The sequence below is a fragment of the Pan paniscus genome, chromosome 14 (assembly GCF_029289425.2).
Source record: "Pan paniscus chromosome 14, NHGRI_mPanPan1-v2.0_pri, whole genome shotgun sequence".
In the NCBI taxonomy this organism is placed as follows: Eukaryota; Metazoa; Chordata; class Mammalia; order Primates; family Hominidae; genus Pan; species Pan paniscus.
In genome coordinates this window covers 89,717,707-89,742,897 of record NC_073263.2, presented here as the reverse complement: position 1 = coordinate 89,742,897, position 25,191 = coordinate 89,717,707, and the positions used below count along the sequence as shown (strand labels likewise).

The window sequence follows — 25,191 nt, the reverse complement described above, 5'->3', positions numbered from 1 at the left end:
AATCTGTGTCCAATGATTAAGTGACCATGAAACTAAGCAAGTGAAGACTTTAGTGGTTACTCATTTCAAAGATACAGACTTTACAGGATTAGTTCAGAAGTGTCACTTAAACTACTACAACAGGTAGTAACAACAGACCCTTAAAGAGGGGGGATCTAATTTCCAGAGATTCCATATTGTATTGATTTAAATATTGTTTTTACTAAAAAAAAGAAATAATAAAAATATAAAGAAATAAGAAACTATGATCCATGCACAGGGGAAAAAATAAAACATTCAATATAAACTATAAACCATTTATGAGGAAGCCCATAAGATGAATTTACTAGACAATGACTAGAATTCAGCGATTTTACATGTGTTCAAGGAGCTAAACAATACAATTTCTAAACAAAATTAAAGGAAAGTACAAGGCTAATATCACACAAAATGGAGAATAATAATAAAGAAATAAAATTATTAAAATAATTCAAGTAGAAATTCTGCAGCTGAAAAGTTCAGTAACTGAAATAAAAAATCACTAGAGAGTAAACAGTAGATATGAACAGGTAGAGAAAGAGTCAATGAACTAGAAAACAGGGCAATTAACATTATGCAGTTTGAAAAAATTTAAAAAAAGGAAAATATAATTAGGGACAATAAACAGAAAAGTCATAATTCCAGATTTTAAAAGCTACTGTAAAGCTACAGTAATCAAGACACTGTGGTACTATCATGGTTCTAGTCTAATATTGTTATTAGAAAGGGTTTCCAATCCAGATCCCAAAAGAGGCTTCTTGGATCTCCCACAAGAAAGAATTCATGGCGAGTCTATAAAGTGAAAACAAGTTTATTAGGAAAGTAAAGGAATAAAAAAAATGGCTACTCCATAGACATAGCCTCCCTGAGGGCTGCTGGTTGCCCATTTTTATGGTTATTTCTTGATTATATTGTGAATGAGGGTTGGATTATTCCTGAGTTTTTGGGCAGGGGTGGGCAATTCCTGGAATGGAGGGTTTCTCCTCTTTCTAGACCCTATAGGATAACTTCCTGATGTTGCCATCACATCTATAAACTCTCATGGTGCTGGTGGGAGGGTCTTTTAACATGCTTATTTTATAAGAGGCACAGAACACACTAGGTGATGTGAAAAAATATACATGATCATATGCAGATGAGAAAACAATTTGTAAATTCAGGAAATCCTTATTGTATGCTTATATTTTGGCATAGTAAACATTTCAACATTTTGAAAGATAATTGCATTTGTCATATTACTCACAATGTAGCGAAGCATGCATGTAAACATCTGTTCTAAAAATTGAAGGGCTTGTTTTATTAAGACATTTTAATGAATTTTCATATTTAAGAACAAAATACTAGAACTGAATCATACAGTAAATTTTTTTAGGGAGATAGCTTTGCAACTCCTCATGCATGTTTTAATGTAGAATTCCCAGAGCACAAATCTTAAGGCTATTTTGTCTATTAATGTATTATCCTTATCTTACTGAATGGTTACTTCCAAATATCACTATGGTCTTATTAATTTTTGTGTTATTAAATCTTATCCAATTTTGATTATTTCTGGGGATTATTTTCTTTGGTATTGTGATTTTATTCATAATAAAATTTAGAAGAAATAAAACTCAAATGATCAAGATCAAAACTAAGTCTGGAATATAAATTTTCTATGCCATGACAATCTCTAAAAGAGTAGCTAAATGCACTTTAGGTTTTGTCTTGTTTTGTATTCATAAGTGAAAAATAATGCATTTAAGTAGAAGAAATATGCATCTTTATAGCCTCAGAGTTCTTGCATCATAGTAGCCTGTAACTTGTCATAGACTTTGCTGTCTGTGATAAATAGTGGATTTCTGATCTGGTATTCAGTAGAAGTACTGCATGCTTTATACCCATTAACATATCTTCTGTATTTTAACTTATAGTGGAAAACTATAATCATAACGATAAAACAATAATCTGGGTGTTTGGGAGATCTTCTAAGAGCTACTAAAAATAATATGATGTGAAGCTAACTGTAGGCATATTAACTCAAAGTGTGTGAGGCTATCTGATGAGGCTGAGGAAACAGCATCATTTTTTTTGCTTCTGGCTTAGTTAGTAATGGAACAAGAAGCGGAAACACTCACTTCTTTTACAATGGAAATAAAGTAAAAATATCAGTTAAATTAAAGTAACATAACATTATTCCCCCATCTCCTTGTTAATTTAATATTTTAAAAAACGATTTCAATATTGAAGAGCTTTGTGATAATTTCAGCAACTTTATGAAGATATAAATGACATATTAACAGGATTCTTGTCATTTGTAAAAGGTTAGTCTCCATAGAACCCCTAGGAAACCAACTATAAATGTTAGAAATAACAAATATAATACAGTTTTTCTGAGATAAAATCAATATTATGATCAAGCTGTTAAAGAATACTTGAATCAGGTGGGTTATGATGTATTCATGGCCAAGTTCAAGAACCATACCACATAAAACCAGTCCCCAAAATGGTACAGAGATTGTATTAAGAAAACTGTCACAAAGATATGAATTTCTTAAGTGGGTGGACCCCAAATTTCTGAGAAACATGTAGTTTTCCAAGAGGCACATTAATCAAGACCTGAAGAAAATGCAGGCCAACAATACCAAGGCTATGAGTTCATGTGTCGAGGGTATCAAGGTCTTCACAAAGCCAAAGAAAGTCAAGCCCAATACCCCAAAGGGGATCAGCTTGAAGCCCAATCAACTTCTTTGTATTGCCTACCTGAGGCTCAGGAAGTGTGCCCTCATCACCAAAGGTCTCAGGCTCTTGTGGCCAAAGGCTTAAACCAGGACCCAAGCTGTGGCTTGGTCTTTTGCCTCACTTCCCAGCTCCAGTTCAAAACCCTGTCTCTGAGGTAGAGTCCTCTGCCTGCCTGTGTGAGGACAGAAGAACTGATGTGACGCCTGGGCTGTCTTCTGCATGGAGCTGGTGTCCTCTGTCCTATTTGTACAAATAAATCTGAGGTAGGGAAGAAAAAAAGCTTAATTTTTTGAGTGCTTAAAAATATATGGTATGTTTCAACAACAAAGGCACAATAAAATTACTAGCTTATTATTTGATGAACTTCTGCAAAAATATATATTTTCTCTATTGTCAAGTCCAAATCTCCTAGCAGCCAACACTGAACAATAAATATTAGACTTTGTGAATTCTCAGGGGCCAAGTGAGCAGATGCTCCTAATACAAGCAAACAAAATAAAATATCTGAGAGAAAACCTCATATCAACTTACCATTCTGCCTCTGAGAGAAGTAAGCAACAGAAAAAAAACATTTTGTGTTTGTGCACACTTATGTTCTTACGTTATGTATGTAGTGAGCAGAAGCAAGAGCTGCTAGCAAGAGGCTTCCCCGGCTCATCAATCATATTCAAAGAGTATGTACCATCTGCATTGGAAAAGCAGATGAAAGGAAGGAGACAATGCTTTACAATTTTCACTCTCCAGCCCTTAATACTCCCCCAATGATCGTACTACTTTTATAATAATGCAATGTTAATACTGTCATAAAAACTGCAAAGATATGTTCACATTAACTTCTAAATCTTCAATACCAGGGATAAGCAAACTTTTTCCAAAAAGGACCAGATAGTAAATCTTTTAGGCTATGTAGGCCACAAGGCAAAATTGGCATATTATGTAAAAATTTGTATAACAAGAGATAAACCTCTTACACATACTTTTGTATTAGATACCATTTCTATTTTATTTTACATAAATAAATAATAAATAAATAATAAAATAATATAAATATATAAAATAAAATTAATAAGTACATAAATATTTTATGTAAATAAATAATAATTGAATTTAATTCATCATAGTACAGGTTTATGTACCGTGTATTAGCAAAATGAAACTTTTGGAGGGGGTAAAGGTTAATATTTGCTTGATTGTATCTCAAAGTTAGTATTCCCTATCAGTACAAGTGACTGAAATACTTCATAAGTTAATGCTGATAAGAAATGAGATTTCATGTATCTTATCCTCGAAAATATTTTCACACAAATATGTACTATGTGCTACTGATATTACATGAGCTCTTTTTTTTTTTTTTCTTTTCTGAGACAGAGTCTTGCTCTGTCACCAGGCTGGAGTGCAGTGGCATGATCTTGGCTCACTGCAACCTCCGCCTTCCAGTTCAAGGGATTCCCCTGCCTCAGCCTCCCAAGTAGCTGGGACTACAGGCACGTGCCACCATGCCCTGCTAATTTTTGTATTTTTAGTAGAGATGGGGTTTCACTATGTTGGCCAGGATGGTCTCGATCTCTTGACCTCATGATCCACCTGCCTCAGCCTCCAAAATTGCTGGGATTACAGGCATGAGCAACTGCTCCCAGCCTCATAAGCTCATATTTTTATTGAGAATATTTATTCCTTGGAATGCATTTATGGAAGTCTATTAGATAATTTATTTGACATTTATCTCTAATCACGTCATTGCATTACCAAGTAGTCACTTCCAGTTGAAGTTTAGGTAGACCTCCTCAATTGCACAGTTCAGTGGATTCTGAAATATCCTCTGAAAATGTAATAAAATATAACTACTAGAAATTTGTGTTGAAACAGTGATGTAATTTTTTATTTTATCATTTGACCACATGGGAAATGTTTTTAAAAGGTTGATGTCACTTAAAATACAAATAATGTTAGTTGTCATCAAAATCACATTACTGCAGTATCAGTTTCACGTAGAAATACTATTTTACCCTTTAATTTTACACTGAATTTCACTGAGCAGCATTACCTATTCTGCATAAAAATAATCACTAAAGCCACTAAATATATTCTAATAGTAATTAAGGATGGTTCTTCCATTCAGAAAACAATGTCAGTCTTAGTCCTGAGCTAAAAAAATAAAAATAAAAATAAAATCCCAGTAATACTTTACCACAGCTAAACCATCAGATTTTGATGTGGTAGAAAAAGTCAAGTTACTTCACGTATATTTCTAACTCACATACCTGGCAATAGCTAACTCCAGGAAAATAAATCAAATTCACCAATAAACTTCTAGTTACATTGTATATGATAGTATAAAATATTTTTCTGACAAGTACCTGCTAAAGAATAATAAAATGAATTAATGGATACTATAAACACCCTTTGCTATCACAAGCTTTGTAAATTTTCCCAACTAATTATTTATCTGCTTTATGTATAATTTTACCACCATCAGTTCTAACACATCTTAGCAGATTCTGCTTTGGGTTGTACAGAATTAAGTCTTAGTCGCTTGGAAAACACTGCCTCTTATACTTGTTTCAAACAATCTATTTATAGACTTTAACTCTTCAGTCACTTTCAAGTTGACAGTGACGCATCTGTTAAACAACAACAACAACAAAAACAAAAACAGTATTAGTAAAATTTGTAAACCTATCAAGAGCCAAGGAAAACTAATAAAAATATTTGCCTTGTTTTTTTAATTGATTATGGATATCACACTCAATGTTCTCTTTATGTAGCTGCTCTCTCTAAAGAGCTTGCGGTCTTAAATAAGTTTTTTATCTTAAGCTTAAGCTACATTTGTTCAGCTGCTGCAATCACATGTAATTCAGTTGATTCACTACTAATAAAGAGTTTTTCTCATTTGTCTTACAAGTAAGCCACTCAAAATATTTATTTGCTTACTGCTTGACTATTAGAATTTTTTTGTGTGTGAAGAAATTCTTCCACGATGAGATATTCCATTTTCAATTTTCAACTTTTCTGATTATTGTCTTCTTGTAAGATGGGAATACTGTGATAAGCATGTGTGTATGTGCATGGTATATTCTGACAATGTCAATGTGCATTATGTTCTTTTTATACCATTAGAGTGCCATTGTAAAATAAACATAACTGTCTTCTAATTCAGTAACCAAAAAATTGTCATACCATGACTTAAAAACACAACACTCAAACTTAAGTTTTCTTGTTGAGTATGCACTAGTATAAACAAACATAAAAAAGTCGGAGTACAGTGATAAATATGACACCCCAAATGCTGTCCAGGCATAATTGTGTCACTGCAGGTTTTGGTTTGCCTACCAGTGGTGAAAACAATGAATGGAGACTGTTGCAGCTATTAAACTCTGTTGCTATAGCAAGAAAACAGCCATAGACAATACATCAAGGAAGGAGCATGGCTGTGTCCCAATTAAATTTTATTTATGAAAAATACAATTTGAGTTCCATATACTTTTCATGTGACATAAAGTATTATTTTAAAATTTTTAATCAGTTTAAAATGTAAAAATCATTATTAGTTCCCAAACAGAACCAAAAAAGGGACTGGGACACATTTACATGTCAGGGCATAATTTGCCAATTTCATTTCTATTGTAATACTATTTTGCTTCTGTTAAAAGCATAATAAAAAAGGAGTAAACAACAAAGAAAGAGAAGGCTTCCATACAGAAGACAAAAGATACAATATGCAATTCATTTTAGAAGCTTCAGGAGTTGACCTCAAGAAATAAAGATACTAACATGGAAATTTCAGATTTTTTTTTTAATCTCTCAATATATTCTGTAGCAATGATATTTAATTGTATTTTTTTTAATTTTTCCAAGTATTTCAAATATGTTGCTACATCTGATCTCCAAATTATCAATGTAAGACAAAGAGTGCATACATTACTTTCCTGTTTGTGCAATTTAGAAAACTGAAGCTCATATCTTAACACTTCCATAATTATAGGACTGGTAAATAGGAGAGAACATCGCATAGTTATGTTGATACTTACAGGTGTTATTGATTCTAGTGAAATATATTCTAGTCTAAGTAGTTAACTATAACTACAAAGGGAGAAGACCCATTCTACTTTGTAAGAGTTCCTGTGATATCAATAATCATAGGAAAGGCATTATGAATAGTGCTGCTATTCTACTCCATCACGGTGGCATTGTACATATACAGGAAGATAATATGTAGGTCCTTTTTTTAATATAAATAAAATTATTTTTATTTTCTCTGACCCACTATTTATTCCTCATCCTGATTAAAAATAAACTCTCACTTCACTTATGGTCTTTTTTTGTTGTTTTGTTTTATAATCACTCCTTTCCCCTAGTATATACCTTCTCTGACCTAAGGAAGCTCAGATACGTGACCCCACTAATTAAATTCTAACTTGATTTCTTATATCTTCTTGGTATATCTTTCTAATCCAGTATGTTCTCAGAAAAAAAAAATTGGAAGGGTATTTTGAAGGTTGTAGCTAAAGGCAAAAGAAAGAAAAAAGTATGGGTGCCCATCAGACATTTCAAAGATATTTCTTTACTTGCCCATGAGTATATATTTAGGAATTGATTATATTTAAATATGAATTTACATCCAAATATATCATCAAATAATCTACCCTGCCAAAATAGTAAGTTGCAAATAGTGTGGTCCTGGAAAACTTGAACACGGCCACAAGCTTTCTGTAAACGATGGGAATTATACATTGAAAACACAAACCAGCAAAATATTAATTTTCCATTTGTAGATATATGAATGACTGACTTGCTCATTGAATTTAGAGATGCTAGAAGTGATATTTTTTTCAACATTCTAAAAAATAAAAGCTGACTCTCCAACAATCAGCCAAACAGGCAACTAGTTAAAATCAAAAGACTAGATATGTGAGAAATCCATTGCTTTATGTAGGTTTTGATTTTCCTTAGACCATGACCCAACTTGCATTAACAGCTATCATGGAATACCAAAAAGAGGGTGTGCTGGTGGTTTGTATATGAGGTTTGGCACCTATTCATGGAGATAATTGTTTAGACCAAATAACTAATTGTCCCTTTAACAACAAGCTGCTATCTACTTGTCAGTCCAATTTTTTGATATATATTCTCAACCTCAACACTAATTCCATATGTTTAAATAAAATTTTTTTCTCTCTCAGTGCTATTTCCAAAATTCTGAAGAGTATTTTTTAAGAATATTCAGACCCAAATACAGTAATAACACTTTCCCCATATTCAGCCTATTTTTTAAAAATTCAAGGTAATTCCTGTACTTTTATGATGCTCAATTAGACTTTAATAAATTGTCCCAGGAGAGAAATTATGTGTGTGAGTGTGTGTGTGTGTGTGTGTGTGGTATGTTTAGTAGGGACAGTGGAAATCCAATTCAGTTTACATCTTAGAGATATACATATACTGTATGAAAACACAGAAACAAGCGTCATGAAATATTCACAATAAACTCAATTCTTATAAACCAAAATAAGAGAAAAAAAAAATAGGGAAACTGGCTCTCCACTTTCTCAGTTAACTTGTACTCACTCCACATTCCCTCTACACAAACCCAAAACTGTCTACCCATAACATAATACTTAGTGTACATTTTATTTGTGAAAAAAAAGAATCGACAGATTATATGTTCTTGTTTTAGAACTGGAAGAGTAAAATACATGTCTTTGAGAGTTTCTTAAAATTTTATGCAAAGTCAAAACTTAATATACATATAATAGACAACATGAGCCAACCAGTGGGCTAGGAAAATATTAAGCAATTCATTTCTTCTTTACATTTTATGACAAATCTCTTACTATCCTAATTACTGTTAATTAGGATAGTAGGTCAAAGACAGTATCTCATCAGTGTCATGGAGCTTTAGAATTGCAAATCTCAATTTTAGCTTTGCTTGGTCGCTCCTCAAAATTGTTAACATAATGAAAACAAGAAATAAACTGATGAACACATAAGACATTCTTCAAAGACTGTCTTATATGTGACCAGTTTCTCCAAGGTAGGAAAAATAAATTTTGTAGAGCTCACTAAAGTTTACCTGGAACACATTTTCATAGTTGTGTCTGGGTGATCCAATCCGGTTTTGAATCTCACATCTGTTATTTTAAACCAGATGACCTTAAACATGCTATTGAACTTATTTTATTAATAGAATCAGAAGCTCAGTGAAGTTACATGTAATTAATTAGATTGCAAATTTACAGATTTGATGTCCAATGTGTTCTTGACTGTTTTTCAGCTGCAAAAACCAATTGAATATAATGCATTATGATTTAAACATCTACTACTATCTTTTTTTTTTTTCCTCAGGAGCAGAACATCTAAAAGTGTAAAAAACACTTTTTAATTGTTTTGTAATAAAACAACCATAAAATCTTCTTGGGCTTAGAGTTAGAACATAAACAGTAACGAAACGGAATATAAAAATTGAGATTGAAAATGTAGTTAGGGCCACACACATTGTAACAGAATGCTCTGGTCAAAGTAATACATGTAACTGATAATTATATATAATTATCGTGTATTAATTTTAAAAAGACACTGTGAGTGATGGATATGTTAATTAGCTTGATTGTGGTAATCATTTCAAAGTGTATATATATATATCAAAACATCAGGTTATATAACACATATTTATAAATTTTGTCAAGTATACCTGAGTGGTTCAATACTTCAGTGGAGCTAGTAACTGCAGATGTGAGAGAAATAGCAAGATAGCTAGGGGTAGAGCCTGAAGATGTTGCTGAACTGCAGCAAGCTAATGACAAGACTTGAATGAATGAGGAGTCACTTCTTATGGATGAACAAAAAATTAGTGTCTTGAAATGGAATCTACTCCTGACAAAGATGCTGCAAACATTGTTGAAATAAAAACAGAGGGTTTAGAATATTACATAACTTTAGTTAATAAAGCAGCAGCAGGGTTTGAGAAGGAAGTCCATTTTGAAGGAAGTTCTACTGTGAGTAAAATAGTATCAAACAGCCTTGCACGCTACAGATAAATCTTTCATAAAAGAAAGACTAAATTAATGCATCAAACTTCACTGTTGTCTTATTTTAAGAAATTGTCACAGCCACCCTAACCTTTAGCACTAACCTGATCAGTCAGCAGTTATCGTTGAAGCAAGACCCTCTATCAGCAAAAAGTTTACAACTCACTCAGATGACTGTTAGCAGTTTTAGCAGTAAAGTACTTTTAATGTAGGTATGCAAATTGTTTTCTTAGACATAATGCGATTGCACAGTTCATGGACTACAGTATGGTATAAACATAACACTTATATGCACTAAGAAACCAGAAAAAAAAGTGTGACTACTTTCACCGTGATACTCACTTTATTGTTGTGGTTTGAACTGAATCAGCAATATTGCTGAGGTATGCCAGTAGTTTTCATGGGCCAAGTCCATGGACCTCTAAGATCACTGCTTTTATTTGGATTGACTTTACATTGCTTTTGCTAACCAATACCCGCTTATAAAAATCACATATCACTGCCTGAAAAAAAAAAAAATCCAGCCTGCCTGTATATTGAGCCTAACTCCGGGTTAATAAACTGTCTGTTATTTTTCTGTCCTGGCTATATGCAAAGGCTTTATCTAGCAGGCCTCATGGAAGAAAGTTACCCTTCTCACATTAGACTTGGTGTATAGCCAATGCATGGCAGTCTTGCGGTTTCAAAGGGAAGCTGCATTCAGGGACTCAGGGCCACCTGGCCAATCAATGGTCTTTACATAATCACATTCCTTGCGCTGGCACCTTCATTTCATTCTTTGATCAGCCCTCAAATCCCTCTAACTCACTTCTTATCCTCTCGCGTATTTCCCTTTTAAGCTCTTCTGCCCTCTGACTTTACAATTATTTCTGCAATTCCCATACCCGCTTCAATAATACGGTGCAAAAAACTTGTCTCCTCAATGATTTTTCTGACTCTGCATAAGCCACACTGTCTCATACTGCCTTGAGCATCAAAGCACAGGCCAACAGTGCAAATGTAAACCTACACATCATAAGTCTAAATACTTAAAAGTTACAAATTAAGCCCTTGTTCCAGCTTGTGTTTCCATGAAGGGCCACACATCATGCTTCCCAGAAATTTCATTGGTAATGAGCGTATAATGATATTGTTGCCTCCCCTGTGTCAGCCATACTACCAAGTGTTTCTGTGGATCCCCTCGATAGAGCATGGAAAAGAGTGAATGCAGATCCCAGCTCAGGCAGTGACTGGACCTGCCTAAAACTTAGATGAGAACTGACAGTTCAAGCTACCCAAGGCATTAGATCAGGCAAGTGCTTCTCCCTCATATTGCCTTTTTCCAATTCAGAATTTCCAGGCAATTATACATGCTTTCAAAACTATTTCATGTAAGCAGAAAAAGGAAGAAACTACAGTGATCTGGGAAAAGTGATCTGCCTGGGAGAATTTGGAGAGGCAACCAGAGACAAAACCTAGACAGAGGCTGTTAGTCCTCATCTTGCTCTGCACCTTATCTTCTAGCTACCTTGGCTCAGGTTTTCCTCAGTGGTAACTTCATTTTGCTCAGTTGTTACCTTTCAAAAAAATTTCTTAGGAAACTAAAAATACGTGTTTTAAGATTGGGTGTTTATGTGATATTCAGGGCCTGCTGCCCAGGTCTAAGGGTAGCATGGGCCTCCAGTACCCTCCCATTCTAGTGACTTCATTGGTAGATCCTGTGGGGGTCATGTCTGATAGTCACTGTCTACCACCATAACATGTACATAAGAGTGCCCATATGCAGTATATAAAGTTCAACCTGATTTTCTGTAATAGATGGCCAAAGGTATACCGAATACCATACAAATGGAAAAGTCTAAAAATTCTTATTCTAGCACTTAGTGGAATTGTAAGATGATTAATTTATCTATCACCCTATCTATGTTTGCAGCTCGTTATGTGTCATGCATCCAAATTTTCTTTCTTAATTAATTATTAGTGCAGTAATCATTTCTAGTATTAATTCTGAACACAGTATGATGGATAATTTTATCTGTCAACTTTATTAAGCCATAAAGTCATCACATATTTAGTGAAACATTATTCTGGATGTTTGTGTGAGGGTGTTGGTAGATGAAATTAACACTCAATTGATAGAATAAAGCAGATTGCCATCCCTAATGCACGTAAGCATCATCCACTCAATGGAAGGCCTAAAGAGAACAAAACAGCTGACCCACACACCCCCTTCCCACCCCCACCCTACTCCACCCCAAGTAAGAGAGCCTTCTCCTGCCCAATTCCTTTGAACTAAGACATGGGCTTTTATCTTGCCTTTGGACTCAAACAGAAACACTAGCTCTTTCTGGATCTCAAGCCTGCCAGCCCCTGTATGGGAATTACACCATCAGTTCCATAAGTTTTAAGGCCTTTGGGATTGAAATGAAACTATACCACAGGCTCTCCTGGGTCTTCAGTTTGCCAACTCAACCTACAGACCTTACGACTTGTCAGTCTCCATAATCATGTGAGCTAATGTTTTACATCAAATAAGAATATATATATATATGTATATATATATATATATAATATTGTTTCTGTTTTGCTGGGGAACCTTTACTAATACATGCAACATAACTTCCAAATTTCTGAAAATTTTCTCAAATTACAATGGTTAGCATTCAGCTGTGAGTCCTCATACATCTATCAGTCTACAAACTCACACCCGATTTGATTGTTCTTAGTTGCTGGCATATTCAAATGATTAACAATTCATTTAAAAATGCTCATACCTGTAATCCCAGCACTTTGGGAGGCTGAGGCAGGTAGATCACCTGAGGTCACGAGTTCAAGTTCAGCCTGGCTAACATGGTAAAACCCTATCTCTGCTAAAAATACAAAAATTAGCTGAGCATGATGGCAGGTGCCTGTAATCCCAGCTACTTGGAGGGTCGAGATGGAAGAATCACTTGAACCTGGGAGGCAGAGGTTGCAGTGAGCAGAAATCACACCATTGCCTTCCAGCCTGGGCAACAGAGCAAGACGCCATCTCAGGAAAAAAAAAAAAAAAAAAAAAAAAAAAAAAAAAAAAAAAAAAAAAAAAGAAAGAAAAGAAAAAAAAGAAAAATGTTTAATTTTTTTCCCCCACAAATGACCCTGATGATATATATATGGTAGAACGTGTTAAAGGAGACAACATCTAACATATATAGGCAGAAGTTTGGGTATGGGGCAATTATGAAGATAATTTTCATTGCCAGGAGCCAGTTGATGAAAAGCCCTATAATTAGATGAAGTACAAGGCACTAAAAGAGAAAGACTATTATGTATAAATTACATGCTAGAACATTGACATGAAAATAATAATTATTAGCATCGTTATTATTATGAGTTACAAATAGTTTACATACTTAATACAACAGTGAATTACACACGATCTTTCAACATAATGCTCACGCCCTAAAGTTAGACACAGCTGTCTGCCACCAACTCAGAATAAAAATGGGATGTGGAAATAGAATGAAACCAACACACAGCAATACAAAAAAATCAGCCATAAAATATTCATTGGCTCTATTCTCAGAAATTTCTGTTCCTCCTCCCTGATTAGAAAATTTTCCTGGCTGGGTGCAATGGTTGACTCCTGTAATCCCAGCACTTTGGGAGACCAAGGCGGAGGATAGCTTGAGTCCAAGAGTTTGAGAACAGCTCGGGCAACATAGTGAGACATCATTTTTACAAAATAAATATTAAATAAATAAATAAATATTAGCTTGGTGTGGTGGTACATGCATGTGGTCCCAACTACATGGGAGGCTGAGGTGCGAAAATTGCTTGAGCTCGGGAGGTCGAGGCTGCAGTGAGCCATGATCATGCCACTGCACTCTAGGCTGGGTGACAGAGGGAGACCCTGTCTCAAAAAAAAAAAAGAAAAAAAGAAAAAAAAAAAAAGAAAGAAAAAGAAGGAAAGAAAGGAAAGAAGAGGAAGGGAATGTAGAGGAGGAGAGAGGAGGGGAGGGAAGGGAAGGAAAAGGAAAGGAACAGAAACAAAAAAATAATTTTCCTAAATATTTGAAATGAATAAAAGCAAAAATGTTATCGGAGCTGACCAGAGAACTTTCGTGCATAGTGTATCCCATAAATGATAATAATAGAGATTATCCTTTTCAAAGTAAGCAGAGGCAGAATTGTTTGTTCTTTTGCCCAATTACTTAGCCTTGATTTAATGTATGGAGATTTGATGGATAATTTTCTTACTTTCAGATTCAGCAACAACTTCTAAGAGCTCACTCTTAACTACTGCAATTGTTACCAATATCATTTAATTCACAAATTCTTCTCACACTTATTTCCCCCAGTTTCTTTCCTATCCTATCCATAAAATTCAGTTTATTTACTGTCACCCAGGTTATAATAACTAGTATTATGTGTATGTCTACCCTAATTTGAAATGCTATTGACAACCTCCCAATCATATTTGCCTACACAATGTTAATGCTTCTTGATGGCCCAATTAAGATCTTCAAGAATGTCTCCTGAAGACTACAACTCTTCCTCCAAATTATGATCCTATTAAATAATAATAGTGACACTTTAAAAAACAGAACTGGGCCGGGCGCGGTGACTCACGCCTGTAATCCCAGCTCTTTGGGAGGCCGAGGCGGACGGATCACGATGTCAGGAGATCGAGACCATCTTGGCTAACACGGTGAAACCTGGTCTCTACTAAAAATTAAAAAAAAATTAGCCGGGCATGGTGGCGGGCGCCTGTAGTCCCAGCTACTCCTGAGGCTGAGGCAGGAGAATGGCGCGAACCCGGGAGGCGGAGCTTGCAGTGAGCCCAGATGCACCACTGCACTCTAGTCTGGGAGACAGAGCGAGACTCCATCTCAAAAAACAAAAACAAAAACAGAACTGTGGGCCTGGGCGCGGTGGCTCATGCCTGTAATCCCAGCACTTTGAAAGGCCGAGGTGGGCAGATTACCTGAGGTCAGGAATTCGATACCAGCCTGACCAACATGGCGAAACCCCATCTGTGCTAAAAATACAAAAATTAGCCGGGTGTGTTGGTGGGCGCCTGTCATCCCAGCTACTCGGGAGGCTGAGGCTGGAGAATTGCTTGAACCCGGGAGACAGAGGTTAGTTACAGTGAGCCGAGATCACACCACTGCACTCCAGCCTGGGCTACAGAGCGAGACTCCATTTCAAAATAAATAAACAAAATAAATAAAATAAAAGAAAATAAAAACTGAACTGGTGGGAGAGAGAATGGAGATAAAATTGAAGTTAGACCTTTGTGTATGTTTATGAGAAATAAAGATTCTAAGCTAAAATACAATACGAACTTGAAAGGGCCTGAGATCTCTTTTTGGAAAGAAGGAAATTAAATGGGTATCAGAAAGTTTATGAACTATATTGGTTGGAATTTGGTATAGAATTGTGGATAAATGGAGCTAAAATTTTATACTTCTGTGTGAGATAATGAGGGTTAAGCTCTTACCGCTATTTTCATTTGCTAGTCTAATATTGCTCCATTTAGCTATTCCACAAAAATTGTTTGTATTTACCAAAAGCATTTTCCGTCTAAAGACACAATATTTCCTTAGTGCTATTACATTACCTATTAATCCAGGATGTAGAGTTAACAAGACCATCCCGATTGAGCACCTAACTCCTCCAGTTTTTCAATTGAGTGGAGAATACCACAACAGCTCAAGAACAAGAACAACACTGAATAGCTCTAAAACCAACTTTATAAGCGTACAAACAAATGTTGGTACATCCATACAGTGAAATACCATTCATTATGAAAAAGAAATGAGGTATCAAACCATGCATATACATGGATAAACCTGCTAAAGCAAGATTAAATGTATACTTTGCTTTTTTACAAATTCTAACACATTAGAATTTATGTAGAGAAATCAAATGTAGTGAAATAAGAAGCATTATATCCTTATCTGCTAAAATAGATGTAAATTCCCAAGAATACTATAATCATGATATAACTGCTGAAATAATTCATAGAAATGAGTAATGATATTGAGAGTGAATGAATGGTAAATAGAAATGTATTTGATCATCTATAAATTAAAACTTAATTACATAATATATGCCAGGAAAGATAATAGGCATTACAACATTGTACTACTTACCTCCCCTCTAATGTCTTATTATCAAATAGTATAGGGGAAAAAATATCTATTTACATGTATATTCATATTATATGATATGGAATAATAATTAGTCGTTCAATGATATGAGAACCAAAGTGTAAAACTTAGGACATTCAGGTAACTGAAACTTTTTTAATAGTGAACTATAAGAAGAGAAAAAAATATAATATTTATATGATAAGTCTATTACAAATATATTGTGAATAAATAGGACAAGTATAAAAAATATGGAAATTAGCAAATAGCAGGCACAAAACATATTTGTTTTTTTCTTTTTCTTTGAGATGGAGTCTCGCTCTTGTTGCCCAGGCTGGAGTGCAGTGGCGTGATCTCAGCTCACTGCAACCTCTGCCTCCTGGGTTCATGTGATTCTCCTGCCTCAGCCTCCCCAGCAGCTGGGATTACAGGTGCCTGCCACCACGCCGTTAATTTTTGTATTTTTAGTAGAGACGGGGTTTTGCCATGTTGGCCAGGCTGGTCTCGAACTCCTGCCCTCAGGTGATCCACCAGCCTCGGCCTCCCAAAGTGCTGGGATTACAGGCATGAGGCACCGTGCCTGGCCAACAGATTTTTTTTTTTTTAATTGACAGATAAAAAGACATATTTTAGAGCTCTGTTTTCCAATATGGTATTCACTAGCCATATTTGAAATGTGAGCACTTGAAACATGGATAGTCCAAAATGAACATATTGTAAGTATAAAATACACATGTGATATGAAAGATTAAGTAGAAAAATGCGAACTATGTCATTAGTAAGTTCAGATCTATTATTTGTTGAAATAAAACATTTTAATATATTTGGTTAAATAAACTATATTACTATAATTGATTTTACCTATTTATACTTTTAAAAAATACGGCTATTAGAAATTTTTTAATTATATGTATGTTTCATATTATATTTCTATTGGAATGGCATCATTTTAGGACATCAGAAATATTTGAAAAATATTGAATATTTTCCCACATTGACCAGAAAATTTGCTGCAAACTTATACCATTCTAAGGAGTCAAAATGTAACCTGATAGATAAAAGAGAAGTCTCCAGTAAAGACACCCATTTGCATCTGCTACCAATTTCATCATGCTGTCTCTACTGTTAAATAACAAACTGCCAAAAACTTGGTGGCCTAAAATAATAATAAACAGTTATTTACTTATTATTCTTCAGTCTAGCTGGGTTCAGATAACTGGTTCCGCTGGTTGGTTGTTTAAGGTCTCTCATAAGTTCAACTAGGTTGTTTAAGATCCTTGGAGGTTCAACTAGGGACAAAAAATTCTGAGCACTCCTCCCTCAAATGTTTGGCACCTCAATGTTAGATGTGGACGAGACGCTCTCTTCTTGTGTTCTCTCCAGTAGGGTATCCTAGATATCTTTCTGTGGTGGCTCATAGTGCCAAGACAGTGAAGGAAACCTTTTCGTATGTTTCCTGAGGGTTCCAAAAGAGCAAGGGCTGTTGCCAAGCCATTTAAGGTCAAACCACATCTGAGTTATTTTTCACTTCTGCCATATCTTACTGGTTTCCAAGAAAATCATGTGGCCATATAAGGGCAGGTGAATACATCCAATATATATGGGAAGTGTTTTTGACAGTCTTCTGTGGAAATTATTTACCACATCATTACATTTATTGGACTACAGACAAGTCTTATAATTTTTCAAATATTATTATTTTCTAGATATCGATACAATCACACTTATCATGTTTTCTTTGAAAAATATTGCACAGGTCAGGTGTGATTTCTCATGCCTATAACCCCAGGATTTTGGAAGGCTGAGGCAGGAGGATAACTTGAGGCCATCGCAGGAGTTCAAGAGCAGCCTGGGCAACATAGCAAGACCCCATCTCTAGGAAATTAAAAAAAAAAATCAGGTGTAGTGGTGCGTGCCTGCAGTCCCAGATACTTGAGAGACTGAGGCAGGAGAATCACTTGAGTCCAGGGGTTTGAGGCTGCATTGAGCTACGGAGCCATGATCATGCGGTTGCACTCCAGCCTGGGTGACAAAGCAAAACTCTGTCTCAGAAAAACAATTAAAAACATAAAAAATAATAAAAGAAAAGAAAAAAATTGTACAATGTTTGCCAAAGTTGTTTACTGAATTTAAATAATGCATCTTATATTTAAACAAATGACTATATGATTCACATTCTAAAAACTTCAAAATAGAGAACAGCATTATACTTAAAAATAAATGTCCTTATTTAATTTCTAAAGATTAAAAGGCTCAACTTCAGAGATACCATGAGCTTGCTAATTGTTTTGTGAAAACAAAGCTATTTATGTGTTTATGGTAATATGTATTAATCTACATTATTTTTCATTTATGTTACAAAGCCTTAGAATTGAAAGCTGCCTTTTGTAGTAGAAGTTATTGACTTCAGAAAAGATCATGCTGCATTTTTAAATATCCATCATATTTCTTACACATAATAACTATTTTGAATGAAATGTTTTTGTGCCTACCATTGCAAAAGAAACTTCCCTACTTATTTTATACTGCTGAAGTTTCTGATTAATTAAATAAATCCCTAAAATAATTCACTTTTTTGAAAATTCCTTCTTTTTTTCCAAAGGCATTAGAAGTTAACTTTTGTTGTGAAAACCAATACCTCTGAAAATATTAAAATGGGCCATTCCATACATAAAGGGAAAGATGGTAGTTAAGCCTCTGAAAGCATGAAAGAAAAATCTGTTCTGATTTTTATTCAATAGGGAAAGCCTCAGTTCTAAAGGTGAGGAGCACAGAAGACAAAAACGGCAGCCAGTGGCATAGAAGATAAAACCAAGGAAGTGCAGTGTACTGAAAGCCAAAAGAGGTAAGTGTTTCAAGTAGGAGTAAATGAACACTCTCAAATCTCACCAAATGGTCAAGTTTGGTGAGAATGGAGAACTGAATTCTATGAGCATTGGTAGAAATAAACAGGCAGAAGCTGGACTGAAATTGGTTCAAGAGAGGTGAGGAGTTGTGATCTGGAGTTGGTTTTAGAAGATGTTTTGTAGAATGGATGAATACACTTAAAGGAAAAATCTAGAGACAAATTGATTTAGAGTGTCTTTTTATGCTCAAAGCAAGAGTATTAAAGGCTTATTTAAGATCACCTCATGGACAACAGAACATAAGGATAAAGCTTGAGATATTATGAAAATATAACCTACAAAAATACGAAATTAATTGAACAAGAAAGGACAAAGGGAGAACCAACTACAGATAATTACAGATTTTGCGCCTGGAGGACTCTGAGAATAGTGGGTAAAGTAGATAAATGGGACACAAATAGAAACTCTGTTTTAGACCTATTGAATAAAAGTAATAATAACAAGCAGGAGATGGATAGTAGAAAACTGAGAATATATATTTTACATGTAAAATGGTACAAACTATGTGCCAGAAAGCTAAGACCCACAGGCCCAATTTGGGCTGGTGTCTGTTTTTATAAAGTTTTATTGAGACCTAGCCACACTCATTCATTTTTGTATTGTCTGCAGCCGATTTCACACTACAGTGGCAGAAGTGAGTAGTTGTTGTATAACCCCCAAAAGCTTAAACTATTTACTATTTGAATCTTTGTGAAAAAGATTACCCAACTCTGGCATAAATAAATTCTCTCTTGAATGTAGCAAGTGACTACTAACATAGTTAATAATTTATTTTAACTAAAATTCTATTAATCACTAAAAGGCGTAATATGATGATGAAAAAAATTTGTTTGTTAGAAAGTGGTCGAACAGCTGATTTCAAATATGATTACCCTGAAGTCTTTCAAATCTAGTAAAATATCCCACAACTGTTTGAAACATATTATCAATATTTCAAATGGAAAGCTACATATGGAAAGATAGAGTAGATCAATTGAATAATTAACTTGGTTCTGAAACATTCAGACATTGAACATTTTAAGTCTTTACTTGACTTTTAAAAACTTGAGAATTTTAGAACTATCACATACTTCTATTATATTTAAAAGATCATCAAAATCAGAATAATTTTGAATAGATATAAATGATACTTTAAATTTTAACTAGCAAGGAGTAAAGTTAGTTGCTTCACTTACAATACCCAAAAGTTATAATTAGGTAAAGCTTTAAAATGGCAATGATAATTATGCCTAAAACATTGCTGAAATTGAAGACTACATAAATATAAAAATATTTTTATAAAATATATATTTTATATTTTTATATAAAATATTTATATAAAAATATTAAAAATATTTTTATAAGTATTATACTGATAAATATTTTTACACACGAAATACATGATCTAGATATTTACTGAAAACTCTTGATCATCACCATTAGTTTGTAATCTTTATTTAGGTTATATATTTTTGGTATTTTATTTTCAATGATTCAAGTTAATTATGTCAATATCCTATAAGCAAATATGCAGACATACCATATTACTGTTTTGCACCAGTGGGTTTTCACGACCTATTTATTTAAGCAATTATCCAAATATATAAGACAATCATTTCCGTTTGATTATTTTTTATACATGTGTATTTCTTGCATTTAGTGAACAAAGAATATCTGTTTTATTTAGGTTGGTGCCTTAATTAGAATGATGTTCCTCTAACTGGAAAGTAAAAGTACAATTTAAACAGAAAATAAGAATGAAACCAAGACAAAAGATTAATTTTGAAGCAGGAATTTATCACAGTTAAACCTAGGAGATAAGACACATGTAATTAGAATCCTCACAATAGAGGCAAAGTGAATAAAAACATTAAAGGCCTTTGCTAAATTAACACTTCATTGTATTAGCATTTTACAAAATCTTTGCCTGCAAAATATTTGACATAAATGGCAATGTCTGACAACATTGAAGAGTTAACTTTCTGTGACAGTGTGTGGATAATATACACAAATAAATTGAGTATTTTAAAGCTACATTTGTAGAGTGAGAACGATGATATCGTTAATTTCATTGAAGTCCTTCAAAGGAAAAGATGAGAATCTTCACTCTAGGTATAAATTACATTGGTCCACAATCCTTAAAATTGACACACCAAGAAAGTTACCAAACCATTCAGACACACCCTATTAGCTAGAGAAATCTCTGATGTTTCATGGAAATTTATTCCTGAGTCATGAAAAATTCCTCAGTATATTGCAAAATCTATTATAGAATTTGTGTCTTTGAAGGATTTTTTACTGCCACTCATGGACCCTCTACCCAAAGGCTAGTCCTTCACCTAACACTGCATTGGACAATAAATTACCTATTTTCTGTATAGTCTTATCTGTATGTTTAATTTGAACAAGCATTTGGTTATTACTATAATATTTCATATTTAAGAGAAAATGTCAAGGACGATATTTTAACTCATCAAGAAAACCACACCATTACTTTAGAATTTTTTTCTTTTGTATCAACATAATAATAAAATATATAACATGACATTTAATTATGCCAGATACTTTAAACATTAATTTTCATGTGTTTTTTTAAATTAGTGTACCGTGCCATGTATTTTAGACCTTTTTTTTCAACTTTATACTGTATTAGCTTTAAATGTCTTGCTGAAATGAATCATATTTAGCACTGGGTTTGAAAGTTCTTTGACAGTTTGATTTATAGTGCATATTCCTTCTACATACCTCAGATGCACAGCAGTATGACAAACACGGAGCTTACTAAGGGAAACATTTCTCTCATGTTTCAGCAAAACTACTCTGTTTCTGAATAAGCTCGTTTCATTGGATGCTCAAAAGTTTTATTTTATCATCCCAACCTTGGAAAATATTGTTGATGGAAAACGCTTCTATCGCTATACTATATTTCTTAATACAATCGCCCACCATTTTCTTTTCTGTATTTTAAATTTGAGTCACCTCAAGGTTAACTTTTTGTTAACTCTTTTTCTCCAAGTCTTATCTAATACAATTATAGTGATGAGCTTTTAGAAAAAAAAAAAGGCATTTTCTATCTGCTAATAGAGGAAGCGTCTGGATGATAAAAGATGATAAAGAGACAAAAATGTTCTCCTTTTAACCTATAAAAAGCACCCAGTATGCTGAATAAACAGTACTTGCATAACGTTATTTCTGAAAAAGGAGTATCATAAAACCTCTAGACTTTATAGATTATTGCGATTTACTGATTTGTTTTTAAGTTCTGTAGTCCCTCGTTGGTGGCCCTGCTCTCAGAAACCAAAGAGGTACCTCTGCCCATGGGAACCCAGCCGGAGCCAGATCCTGATCCACTTTGAGGATCGTTCTTCTCTCTCTTGAAGGATACATGTTCATAGGGGGTGGCTCAATCAGCCCATTTCCTGGCTGTGGAAACACAGATCTCCAGAGCACATTTTCTCTCTCTTTTTTTATTTCATTATTATTATTATTATTATTATTATTATTTTTTGCAATATGGATAGTCTAAGTATTTATCAAGTTCTGGTTCTTTTTTGCTTAAAAAAGAAAACCAGATTTTATTTCTTTCCTCTCTCATTTTACTATGAGCAGCAAAGAGAAACTAGCTCATCAATTTACAAGTTCTACTTTTCATAAAATAGCCAAGTTCTCACCACTTTATAACAAGATTATCTTTTTCCACTGGTTTCCCATACATGTTCCTCATTCCTGTCTGAGACCTCAGCAGATATCTCTTTAACACTCATATTTCTAGCAACAGTCTCTTCAAAGCGATCTGGGTTTTTCCTATTATGCACCACAAAGCTCTCCCAGCCTACAATATTACCCCATCCCAAAACCACTTTCACATTTTTAGGAATTTGTTATAGAAGCACCACACTTCTTGGTACCAAAATCTGGCTTAACTGGCTAGGCCTGAAGTAACAAAGTACCACGAACCAGGAAGCTTAAACAGCCAAAATGTATTTTCTCACTGTTCTGGAGGCTAGAAGTCCAAAATCAAGGTGTCCGAAAGGCCATGCTCCCTCTAAAACACCAGAGAATGATCAGTTCTAGTTATTTCTTCTAGCTTCTGGTGGTTCCTTGGTTTGTTACAGCATAACTCTAATCTTCATTTGGTATTCTCCCTGTGTACGTGTCTGTTCCAAATTTCCTCCTTCTATAAGAGCAACAGTCATATTGGATTAGGGAACAACTCTACACCAGCATGACCTCATCTTTACTAATTACAGTTGACCCTTGAACCATGCAGGATTGAACTGCACAGGTCCACTTATATGTGTATTTTCTTCTGCCTCTGCCACATTTGAGAGAACAAGACCAAGCCCTCCTATCCTTCCTCCTTCTCAAACTACTCAATGTGAAGTCAATGAGGATGAAGACCTTAATGAACAGTAAATATGTTTTCTCTTCCACAATTTTCTCTTGGTTCCATTATTGTAGGAATATAGTAAATAATACATATACAAAATATGTGTTAGGCATGTTATTGGTAAGTCTTCTGGTCAACAGTAGGTTATTAGTTAAGTTTTGAGAGAGTCAAAATTATATATAGATTTTCAACTGTGTGGAGGGCCAGTACCCCTAACACCCATAGTGTTTAAAGAGCAACTGTATGTCCGCAATAATCCTATTTCCAAATAAGATCACATTCTCAAGTATTGGAGATTAGGACTTCAATATATGAATTGGAGAGGGTGGCAACATTCAACTGATAACATGCTATGTTTTAGATAAGTAACAATTACCTGGTAAAAAGCATATCATTATACAAATACTCACTAAACAGTTATAATTCCTATTTTCTATGTTTCCATGATATTTTCTCCTGGAGACTATTTCTTTTGTTTTGACATAAATATTGTATATTTATGAGAGCTGGAAAGAAGCAAATATTGTATATTTATGAGAGCTGGAAAGAAGCAAAATGTTTTAAGGCTATGCTTGTATTAATTCTCTTTGACTAAAGTAACAAATAACAAATTACAGTAGTTTGTATGCTTAAAGATTCTGATTGAACATTATCGATTTCTTGGAAACCACAGGTTAGTTTCACAAAGTGTGCCAAGCCTAAGAGGTTCATTTTAAATTAAATTACAACTTCTTTCAGGTTATTGGCAGTATGTCTTCAGATTTTACTTTCAATGTGTAATTATATGCATAAAAACTAACATGCAACCATATTAGAAAATAAAGAAACATGACAAAGTACAGTGCTCTATAATAGGGTTTTCATTACATTAACAGAGTAAATATATAGCTGTTTGTTTATCATAGGCAGATAGTGATGTTTAAATTTACTGACTGTTAAAGATTTTTTTTGTTATGGAAATCTCGTGTAATTGTCCCTTATCAGTTTTGTTATATATCCTTGAGTAAATATAATTTGCCTACTAAGATTGTAGAGATGAATTACTTTTCTTTAATGCTATTTGATCCACTGCAAATAACATAATCAGATAATCTTTTATCCATGTGAGAGGATTTGCACTGGTTTGAACTCAATGCTTACATGGATGCAAGAAAGACATAAAAATAAGTTGCTTTAATGGTTTCCATTTTCCTTATTATTTTCATAGAAAGTATGATAAATTGGGCCCAGGATAAGTGACTTTGCTTGTTTATAGTATATTAAACATTTCCTTTAACCTAATCTTAGGTTGTTACTCTTGTTCCTAAGAAGAACTGCAAATTTCAGAAAATATAATAAAGACATAGGTAAAATTTCATGTATTTATTTACCTGAGTAACATTACTATAATTTAGATATATGACAATGTTTACATATATACATATATTTATTTATTTATCTTAGGAATTTAAAAAATATGGACTGCAGAAATATTTCCAAACTTTTTGAGTTGTAAAATTTAAGAAAAAATAAATAAAAGGAAATATACCTTGTAAATCACTGGAGAAATCTGTGAGTTGAAATAATAACTGAAATAAAATTTAAAAGTTAAAGATAGTTGCTCTGTGGTAGTATAATATAGATTATACTTAACAGTTTGTTTCTAATATCTATATTTTCTCTAATGACCACTGTTATTTGGTAAACTAAAAGGAATCATAAACAATTTTAAATTATTTGAGAAGCAAAATCAGTAAGTGACAATAAAGTAAGAAGAATCAAAGAATATTGATGTGAAAAGGTTTGCATTTTAGAAAAACACTATAATATTTTATTCTATCCTGGGGTTTAAATATTGCTTCCTTATGGAGAAAAAGTAACAAGAATGTATCGAAAATGAAAAGAGAAATTTTAATACTCTATTATATTCTAAAGTATATTTAAAAAATGGGGAAAATTTGCCATAATATCAGCTCTAATGAATTTATTTTGCTTTTTTGTCAATTCCAAATGCATTTACAAAATACCCCCCATGATGTTTTAATTTGGTTATTTGTTTTAGGCTC

At 33.8% G+C, this 25,191-nt stretch overlaps 1 long non-coding RNA gene across 1 annotated transcript in view; it reads right to left on the bottom strand.

Moving 5' to 3' along the window:
- Positions 1–3,341: 3,341 nt before the first annotated feature.
- The window catches only part of LOC130540725 (uncharacterized), a 91,747-nt gene continuing 69,897 nt past the window's right edge, over positions 3,342–25,191 (bottom strand). Inside the window, exons 3-5 of the long non-coding RNA XR_008954718.2 lie at positions 24,780–24,831; positions 4,998–5,093; positions 3,342–3,421 (exon numbers count right to left, since the gene is read on the bottom strand). This is a non-coding gene — a long non-coding RNA (uncharacterized LOC130540725). The remainder of the gene's footprint in view (positions 3,422–4,997; positions 5,094–24,779; positions 24,832–25,191) is intronic.